This window comes from Ailuropoda melanoleuca, chromosome 5 (assembly GCF_002007445.2).
Source record: "Ailuropoda melanoleuca isolate Jingjing chromosome 5, ASM200744v2, whole genome shotgun sequence".
Taxonomy (NCBI): domain Eukaryota; kingdom Metazoa; phylum Chordata; class Mammalia; order Carnivora; family Ursidae; genus Ailuropoda; species Ailuropoda melanoleuca.
The window spans coordinates 11,429,771-11,440,020 of record NC_048222.1 but is presented as its reverse complement, the minus strand read 5'-3'; the positions used below and the strand labels follow the sequence as shown (position 1 = coordinate 11,440,020).

General features: G+C 45.5%; 1 long non-coding RNA gene across 1 annotated transcript; it reads right to left on the bottom strand.

Moving 5' to 3' along the window:
• Positions 1–2,069: 2,069 nt before the first annotated feature.
• Positions 2,070–6,295, bottom strand: LOC117802282. The gene is made up of 3 exons (XR_004625375.1): positions 6,113–6,295; positions 5,236–5,335; positions 2,070–2,173 (listed from the first exon to the last, which is right to left on the bottom strand). It is a non-coding gene; the product is annotated as an uncharacterized LOC117802282 (long non-coding RNA).
• Positions 6,296–10,250: the final 3,955 nt, after the last annotated feature.

Here is a 10,250-nt window from a genome sequence, read left to right as displayed (position 1 = left end):
GAGAGACAGCCAGCGAGAGAGGGAACACAAGCAGGGGGAGTGGGAGAGGAAGAGACGCTTAACGACTGCGCCAGCCTGATGTGGGGCTCAATCCCATAACGCCGGGATCACGCCCTGAGCCGAAGGCAGACGCTTAACGACTGCGCCACTCAGGCGCTCCCCTTCCTTCCTTTTCTTTTGCTTGTTTTATATAAATGAAATGGGTCACGTTGTATGATTCAGCTTTTTCTCACGTAACCGTGTCTTGAAGATCTTCCCATGCCACTCTTGGTAAAGCGGCGCTGTGTCCCACAGGACCTGTATCCTGTCACTTCTTTGAGCGCTTCCTCATGGCTCCCTTCCTTGAGGACTGCCTGCTGGCACTTAGGAGCCACTCCACAGAACTGAGGTTGTTTCCACTGTTTTGTTTACTTAGAAACAAATTTCTTTCCGGACATCATTCACACGTGTGGGCATATTGGCGTAGGATTCAGTTGGAAGTACCATGTCCAAGGGTATGTGCTCAGTTTTTATAGTAGGAAGAGCTTTTTCCGTCCAAAGAGGTTTACCCAGCTTACATCCCCACCAGCAGTGTGGGACAGTGTTTCCCTCCCTTCTTGCCAACACTTGGTATTACAAAGCTGCTTTGGTTTTTGCTTAACGAATGAACATGGCTCATCACTGTTGTGTAATTTGAATCTGTCTCTATTGTGTGTTCTTCATTGGTCTGTCAGCCATCCATATTTCTTTGTTCATGACCTTTGCCCTTTTTTTTTTTTTAAAGATTTTATTTATTTATTCGACAGAGATAGAGACAGCCAGCGAGAGAGGGAACACAAGCAGGGGGAGTGGGAGAGGAAGAAGCAGGCTCATAGTGGAGGAGCCTGATGTGGGGCTTGATCCCATAATGCCGGGATCACGCCCTGAGCCGAAGGCAGATGCTTAACCGCTGTGCCACCCAGGCGCCCCATCCTTTGCCCATTTTTATAAAAGATTTTATTTATTCTAGAGAGGGGTGAGGAGGGGCAGAGGGAGAGGGAGAGAGGGAATCTCAAGCAGACTCCTCGCTGAGCTCGGAGCTCTACTCGATCCCACGACCTTGAGATCATGACCTGAGATGATGACCTGAGACCCTGAGGTCATGACCTGAGACGTAATCAAGAGCTGGGCACTTCACTGACTGAGCCACCCAGGCGCCCTGACCTTTGCCCATTTTTATATTGGTTTGTGTTTTTCTTACTTTTTCTTGTTACAGTTCTTAATGTTCTGAATGTTTCCTAAACCCATTTACAAATATTTTCTCCTACTCTGTCCTTTATCGTTTCACGGTTTTCAAAGTGCTTTCCCTCTTACAGAAAGTTTAAGATTTTTTTGTTGTCCAGTTTGGTTTTCCTTTATGGGTTTTGTGTCCTGCTTAGGAATGCTTTTCTGACCTCAAGTATATGAAAATATTCTCTTAAGAAATTTTTTCTCTTTATTACTTCCCACCTAGTTAATATCACCCTCCAATTTTTGAATCTTCTCTGCACTCCACATCAACCACTAAAATGGTATGAAACCTCAGCTGTCTGGAATCTCCTGGTCATGACTTCTTCTGACAGCCACATGTTATGGATACCTTAGGGTTGATCCCCATCTATGTACAAAAGGCTTAAAATGTACTTTTAATTTTACTTATTTATTTACTTGTAAGAATATTTTCTATTTTACTTTATTTAAGTAGACTCCATGCCAGTGCGGGGCTCAAAATCACGACCCCAAGATCACATGATCTACTGACTGAGACAGCCAGGCACCCCTAAAATGTACTTTTTAGAATCTTGGTACTCAATTATTATCATGACCACCATTATCTTGTACTAAATGATGTATTATGTTCCTGTTGGATATAGGCGAAAACATGTATTGCATTAGAATTTCTGGATTCGAAATGTACTTAAATATGTAAAAACATGCGTAAATTCTGTTTTCTTTTTCTTTTTTTTTTTAAGATTTTATTTATTTGAGAGAGAGTGAGCAAGAGAGAGCACGAGCAGAGGTATAGGGCAGAAGAAATGGGAGAAGCAGGCTCCTCCTTGAGCAGAGAGCCTGACGCGGGGCTTGATCCCAGGATCATGAGATCATGACCCTAGCCGAAGGCAGATGCTTCACGGACTGAGCCACCCAGGCGCGTCCCTCTTTCAGTTTTACGGTCCTGAAAAGGAAAGGATGAAACGGAATGAGATAAAGGGGTGGCACATGTGGTATCACTGTGTCACGTACACGGAAGGTAGACAGCTCGGACCTGGCCTCTGACGGAACAGCAGAGGCCCTCCTTGCTGGCACACCTGGGTGGGTCACTCACTTCCAGGACCAGCTCTGAACCCTGTGCCTGGTCTGCACTCAGTGCGGCTTGCCTTTGTTGTACCTGTTTACTAACCAGGTTTTCTTTTGAAGGGCAGAACTGCTTTAAAACTATTTTAGAACAATTGCTTTCAACTTGCGTGGTGTTTTTTTTCCTCTTAACTCAAGTTTTTCCTGAATTTTTTTTTTTTTGACATTTGCCACTTAACCATTGGCATGGTGTATGTCTCCTAATGTCTATTTTTGTGACGTCATGAATTATAATATGGAAACCAGTTAACTAGGCTATAACTGTAAAGTCGAGCTAAAAAGCCCCTGATTATGGACCTGGGCCTCTGTGATAAGTAAGATGTCACTGCTTTTGTGCATGAACTCGGAAATTGCTTTTTGACACCCCGGAGACCTTTTGTTTGTTTTCTACTTCCCTACCATATTCCCTAATAAGAGGTTATAGGATAACTGAATTCTAGAAAAGAAGGCAGCGTCTTTTGTTTCCTAACCTTTTGCCTCCATAAAATTCATATTGCACTAGAACAATCTGAAAAGCCTTTGGAATCTCTTGTAAAGGAATTTTTGCAGAGATCAACATGCATTATGTATCAGACTTCTATATTAAAACCCACTTGATGAAAGCACAGCAGATTTGCGCCGCTTGACTCAGCAACCGGCAACTTCCAAAGTAGAGAGCTAGGATTATTCTTTATATATTGGTTATGCTAAGTTTGGTGATGCTTCGTTTTCTAAATGCGTTCCCTTCCTAGCACAACCCACCAGAAGCTTTCCTGGGAAGCTTTCCTGTCCCAGCTGGCGCTTCCCTGTACTCACCTGCCTTATCTTTGCTGCCTGTCCCTTTGTCCTTTGCCCGTCTCCCAGATAGCGGAGAAAGTGATCCTGTTCCAGCCTTAAAACCCTCCCGGGTCTCCCCTTGCTCTCAGCAGGAGTGGGCATTCTGACCCATGGCTGCGGGCTCCTGTTGACGCTGGTCTATTACCGACCCCCCCCCCCCCCCCCCCCCAAGTCCAGAAAATCCTCTTCAGCCCTTCTTGTTTTCTTTCTTATTCTTGTTCTCTGTTCAACATGTCCTTTTCTTTATCTGGAAGGTACTTGAACCTTTTGCAGTCTGGTGAAATCTGTTGACCTCTTTCTTACAGTGTTTCCGATTTAAAGTAAAATACTCAGGATTACAAAGGGAACCCATTACCTTGAAATACAGCCATCAGAATATTGAAGAGCAAATTTGTGATGTGGCAGTAGGGGCTTCTGAGTCCCCTATTACATAGCGAGCCCTCACTGGGAGGGGAGGGCGTCTGATCATTGTAATTTCAGAGCCATGATAGCGAATGGTGTTTCATGCTCTCTGCAACCACTGTAATGGGATACAAAGATATTTATGATTTTTTTGGATCTCGAACTCACAGGTTCTTTGGTGTATTGCCTACATTCATAGTTGGAGGAAATGCTAAGTTTCTGTGAGAGGTTAACAAAAACGGAGATCGAACTGTTAGCTTACCCAGGTTCCCAGACTTCAGAGCTCCATGAATCTTCTTTTTTTTTTTTTTTTAAAGATTTTATTTATTTATTTGACAGAGATAGAGACAGCCAGCGAGAGAGGGAACACAAGCAGGGGGAGTGGGAGAGGAAGAAGCAGGCTCATAGCAGAGGAGCCTGATGTGGGGCTCGATCCCATAACGCCAGGATCACGCCCTGAGCCGAAGGCAGACGCTTAACCGCTGTGCCACCCAGGCGCCCCTCCATGAATCTTCTTGAACACCCTGGGCTCCTGTGTTTTCCTCCTGCAGCTGTGCCCTGTGCCCAGAGCTCTCTTCGTTCCACTGTTCCCCGGCCTCAGCTTAAATGTCATTTCCTCAAGGTGGCCTTTCTAGGTCAGGAGCTGTGATTACGTGGCAGCACCCTCTCCTTACCTGCAGCCCTGTGAATCATGGACATGTGCGGGATGATCTGTAGGGTACCTGCTTCCCATGGGGGGACTCTGCGGCTGTGAGAGCTTTGGGGCTGCAGTGACTGTCCACCCATTGGTTCCCAGTGCCTAGTGCAATGTCATAGGCACTTGTGAAACACTGACCTCACCGATGACCTTGAGAGCACCGTGAGAAGCAGGAGCAAACCATGTGAGAGGAGCTCAGGTAGCGTGACAGTCCCAGGCAGTGGCTCTAGGGGCCATGAGTGAGGCGGGTGGGTGGGTGGGTAAGGTGAGAGATGAAGTAGAACATAGCCAGGAAGGAATGCAGACGTGTTATTTCTTTGTCTGGGATGTAAGCCCCACACACCCTATACACAGATAATCGTAAAAACACAGATGCCTGTGCGTGTATGGTCGTAGATGTTACATGAACACACGGCATTAGTCCCACTGCCTTGCACTGCCTGGCGTCTAGTAGATGCTCGGTGTCTATTAAATGTATGACTGCGTAACTTGGGCCATAGCTTGCTCATCTGCAAAATGGAGGGGGCTTCCTCCTAAGGCCCTTTCTAGATCTCCCTAAGCTTATTCTCTCCCTGACCGTAGGGCATTAAGTAGGCCCTCTGGGGTTATAAAGGTGAGTAATTCAGGTTTTGCTTGTGCAAGGGGTAGGAAGGGAAGCATGGGTCCTGAAGCAGGTAGTGCAGAGGGGAGGAGAACGTCCTCAGAGCCATTTGGATGCTAGTTGCCCCGGGCCTCTGGCCTCTGATTTTATCCTGAGGTCCCCTTTTCTTATTAAGGAGCAGTGGAACCTGTATGCAATGATAGTGGGCCTCAGGCTGAGGGTTGGGGACACAGAGCTAGGGTTGATGGTCCCAAGCCCTGGAGGGAGGAGAGAGGCCCGAGAGAGATGTCACTGGGGCAGTTCTGATGGCGGACGAGTGGTCGCACAAAGAAACCATCCCTGACGGGGGTTGGTGAAACTCAGTTACCAGTTCTGTCTGACGAGGTGGCACTTGAGCTGGGCCTTTAAGAAGTGATGGTGATTTCCTCCTGCTGCAGGCTGAGTCTGGGGCCGAGAATGCGGATGATCTAGAGGATTAAGAAGGAGCAGTTTTGTGCATGGTATCTTTAGGAAGATGACTCTGGTGTGCTTCTTGGGGGGAACACTCTAGAAAGAATTTCTTTTAGTTTGTTTTAATGCCAGTTTTTTCCCTACTCTTACATATTTTATTTTATTTCATTTTAAAAGTTTTACTTATTTAAGTAATCTCGACACCCACCGTGGGGCTTGAACTCACAACTCCGAGATCGAGTCACATGTTCTTCCGACTGAGCCAGCCAGGCGCCCCCCCCCCACCTATTTTAAAAACTTGACTTAATTGGGACCAGAAACTGAATGTACCGCATTAGTTGGGGGGGGGACACAACCCAGATAAATCTATAAGCCAGTGAATCCTTCATCTTTATGGAAAAAGGGAGGGAGAAGATTCTTAATTTTTTTTTTNGATTTTATTTATTTATTTGACAGAGATAGAGACAGCCAGCGAGAGAGGGAACACAAGCAGGGGGAGTGGGAGAGGAAGAAGCAGGCTCATAGCAGAAGAGCCTGATGTGGGGCTCGATCCCAGAACGTCGGGATCACGCCCTGAGCTGAAGGCAGACGCTTAACTGCTGTGCCACCCAGGCGCCCCAGATTCTTAATTTTTTAATCATGTTAATTTTGATTTTAATCAGTAAAAATCCATAGTTTTGCCTGTAGCCACATTTGCAAACATCTGTCAGTATATAATTTACATACAAACACATCGATTCCGAGTATATAGTTCCTCGAGTTTTGATAGTTCTCTATCCCTTCATGTAACTCACCAAATGATAGTATATTTTCATCACTCTGAAAGTATTCCCTTCACGCCCTCCATCGTTGCTCGATCCCCTTCCAGCCTCTGCTTTGATTTCTGTCCCCAAAGGTGAGCGCTGCCTGTTCTTCCCCGCTTGATCTTCCCAGAGTCATTGGCGGCGGTGGATTCCTCAGGGGCTCGGTCCTTTTTATTGCTGAATAATGTTGCGTCGTGTGGATACAACGCAGTTTGTGTCCTTGCTGGCCAGTGGACTCTGGGTCGTTTCCCGTTTCTGGCTCTTAGTTGCGGTGCGCATTTTGAGTTCAAGGTTGTGTGGAATCAAAGGTTTTCATTTCTCAGGGGTGCATCCTGGGGTGTGTCATTGGTCACGAAGCCAAGTGTGTGTTTCACTTCCGACGAACCCGTGGCCCAGTTTTGTAGAGTGCTCAGCGCCGTCTTGCACCCCGGAACGTTCCAGCTGCTCCATGTCCCTGTCAGCTTGAATGTTGGTCCCTCTTAAGCGCTTTCCTGAAATGGTTAGTAGTAGCCTTAGTATCTGGCCAGACTTGAAGCTCATGTGATGAACAGTTGGTTTTCAAAGTTTTGAAAAGTTCACTTCAGATTGAGCTTGTAGAGTTCCTGAGTGACATCTTGGTGAAAGTGCCTTCTCTTGGGTTGGACGTGCACCTTCATTCACCTTCTCGAACTTTTGGCTCTCCTGCTAAAAAAAAAAGACAAAACCCCTCACTTTTCACACGTGGTATGTCTTTGTAGTGAATTGAGTGAAGCAGAGAAGCTGTTTTCCCCTCCAGCTCTAAGTGACTTAAATGGTCTGGTTTCTCAGCCTGCATCGGACTTGAAGTAAAAGTTAAGAAGGGGAATTTCTTGGACCAAAGGAGGAGGGAGCACTGACCCTCAAATGAAGGACAAAGCAGAGCCCGTGACACCCCAAGTCACAGCGGTGTGTAGCAGTGCGCTGAATAGGCAACTGAACCTCCCAGCTCAAGGGTGGGATACCGCCTTCCTGCATAATTCACACATGCATGTTCTAAAGCAATGTTTTTTTCTCAAGTAGTGACAGAGAAACCACAGAAAAAAGCAGAAAAGAAGCGATTCCTCGCTCCAAGACCCCACATAACCCCTGTAAACATTTAATTTTTCTTTTTACAGCCGTTCTGGCCCTTCATGCAAATATTTTTGTAATATACTGTATGTGAATTTTGTTTCCTACTAGGTATTATCATGAGCATTGCCTTACGTTATTACCTGTTTTCTAGAATAATGATTTTTTTTTTCCTGCCCCACTTCATTGCCAACTCTGCCTTTTCTGAAACAACCCCTTCACTTCAGATTTTCATAATGAGTGAATCTTTTTAGGTCTTCCCTCGGTTTCCTACTCCTGTGCGATGCAGCTTCTTTTTCTGTTTGTTCTTTCTTTTTCCATAATAACAGTTTTAATGGGCATGTATCTGTCCAGTGAATGTACAACCCAGGTGTCTTTTTTTTTTTTTTAAAGATTTTATTTATTTATTTGACAGAGAGAGAGAGACAGCCAGTGAGAGAGGGAACACAGCAGGAGGAGTGGGAGAGGAAGAAGCAGGTTTCCCAGCGGAGCAGGGAGCCTGATGTGGGGCTTGATCCCAGGACTCTAGGATCATGCCCTGAGCCAAAGGCAGACGCTTAACGACTGAGCCACCCAGGCGCCCCTGAAGTTAGTTTTAAAAATAAGTGAAGATTTCAAGAAGTGTGAAGCAGTTAGCATTTTAGAGCCATTTTAAGTGGGTTTTTTTTTTTTTTTAAGATCTCTACACCCAACATGGGGCTTGAACCCACAACCCTGAGACCACAAGTTGCATGCCCTACCCACTGAGTCAAGCCAGGTGCCCCTGAGGGGGGTGGGGAAATCTCTCTTTAAAAAAAAAAAAAAGTTATTTATTTGAGAGAGATTGAGGGCAGAGAAGAGCGGAGGGGGAGAGAGAAACTCAAGCAGACTCCCCGCCGAACTCGGAGCCTGACACGGGACTTGATCTCATGACCCTGAGATCGTGACCTGAGCGGAAACCAAGAGTTGGACGCTTAACCGACTGCGCCACTTAACCACTCTGCCTGAGGAAGACGAGTCTTTTTAATTGAATGGCTGTTTTACTCTGGCCCTTAAATGGAGGCTGTGTGCTCTCACTAAACTGACGGAAGGTGGGATATCAGGGACAGGGAATTTGAGGATCTTCTCTGTGTGTGTAGCTGAACACTAGTTGGTGTCCTTGCTTCATGCTGTCATGAAAATTCTGTTGATATTGCTGAAGGCTCTTTGCTATATGATGAGATAGAGTTTAATAAATGGATATTTTATTACTGAACAGGTCTTTGTTGTCTGCTGCTTCTGGTTTTCTATTTGAAAAAACACTGTTAGGTCTCACATACACATGCAAAAGAGGGACCCCTTCTGCCAGGCCTGTCGTTGGAGGCTAGAAGTTCCCCTGGAAAGGTGATTCCCCATCCTTCCCCCCTTCTCCTTCATTTTCTGATCTTGCTTCTTTTCAGTCCAAAAAGCAAAGTTTTCATTTATCTTTTGAATAACTTACAAAAAGAAGTGCCCCTGTCAGTACCATTTTTGTAAGTGGCTTTGTCAGTCACAGTTTTATTAGCCTGAAAAGTAGATGCTACTTTTTATTAGTCTTGGCATGATTCTTGGTGTAGGTGACTGCAGTTGGGCATTGGCGGTGCATTCGAATGCTATCTATTTTGGGGTATTCAAGCCTGTGGATTTTGCTAGAGAAGTCGGTGACGCTGATAATCCTGTCCCATCTCTCCACTCCTGGGGATTTTTTTCCTCTGTGCTTTTTTTTTTTTTCTCTCTTTTCTCGCCTTAGTTTGTGCCATGTTGTAAAATGTACTTTTAAATGAAAAGTTGTGATGAAAATAGCGCAAAGGATTTCTGTCATTTCAGCATTTTGTTATGTTTGTGTTCCATTCTCTCCTGTCTCTGTGCCCCTGTCCCACCAGCTCCTTAGTAAATTCTCACCTGCTGGAGGGTAAGTTACAGACATAATCCTCCTTGATCCCCAGATACTCCCATGTGTATTTCCTCAAACATGAGAATGCCCTGTTACAAATGTGCTCTTAGAAAACCGTAGTTTAGTTAGTCAACAAGGAAATTAATTTCGGGGGACCTTTGAGACATCCGCCATGTCCTTGTACTGTGTCCCCTTCATTCCTTGGGGGGCACTCCCTTCCTCTCCTCCCTGGCAGGGAATGCTGGGCTCATCATGTGCTTTCCCAGCCCCTTCTGTATCTTGACCATCTTACGGTCTTTGATGCTGTTGCAAAAATTTTGTCTTTAATTTCATTTTCCATTTTGGTTTACACCACAGCATTCACAGCACCTCACGGGTGGCTTTTGTCTATATTGTGGCTTCCTGCTTACGTCCCCCGAGCCACTCTCTCTTTGAAGTGTCCATTCCCATTGGGGTAGGTGTACAGTGTCTCAGAATTCCTAAACCAAGGCATCCTCAGAGGTGGTGTTTCAGCTCGGGATTTTTAACTATTTCTTTTCGCTTGTCTCGTCCTGGGTCTATTACTTATGTGCTTAGGCTTTTATAAATCACGTCCATTTCCAGACTGCATCTGAGTCTTGCTAGGGAAATTTGCCCCTGTTCATTCTCTTCCTTGCCTCTGGACCCTCGGCTGTGGCAGGTCCTAACCTCTTTGAAACTTTCTGGAATCCTTTCTACACCACACTTCTGGTAGCCCTACTAATGTGTCAAGAATGGGCAGGAGAGTTGGAAAAAAATAAAATACTACATTATTTAGTGAACCCTATATTTTCTCTCTAAACATAACAACACATTCATATTTTTCCTTTTGAAAGGAGTTTATATATAGTAGAAAAAATTGAGAAAGTAGGAAAACGAGGGGCACCTGGGTGGCACAGCGGTTAAGCGTCTGCCTTTGGCTCAGGGCGTGATCCCCGCGTTATGGGATCGGGCCCCACATCAGGCTCCTCCGCTATGAGCCTGCTTCTTCCTCTCCCACTCCCCCTGCTTGTGTTCCCTCTCTCGCTGGCTCTCCCTGTCTCTGTCAAATAAATAAATAAAATCTTAAAAAAAAAAAAAGTAGGAAAACGAAAAAAGACGGGGGAAATAGGATATTTATCTTGCTCTTATAGT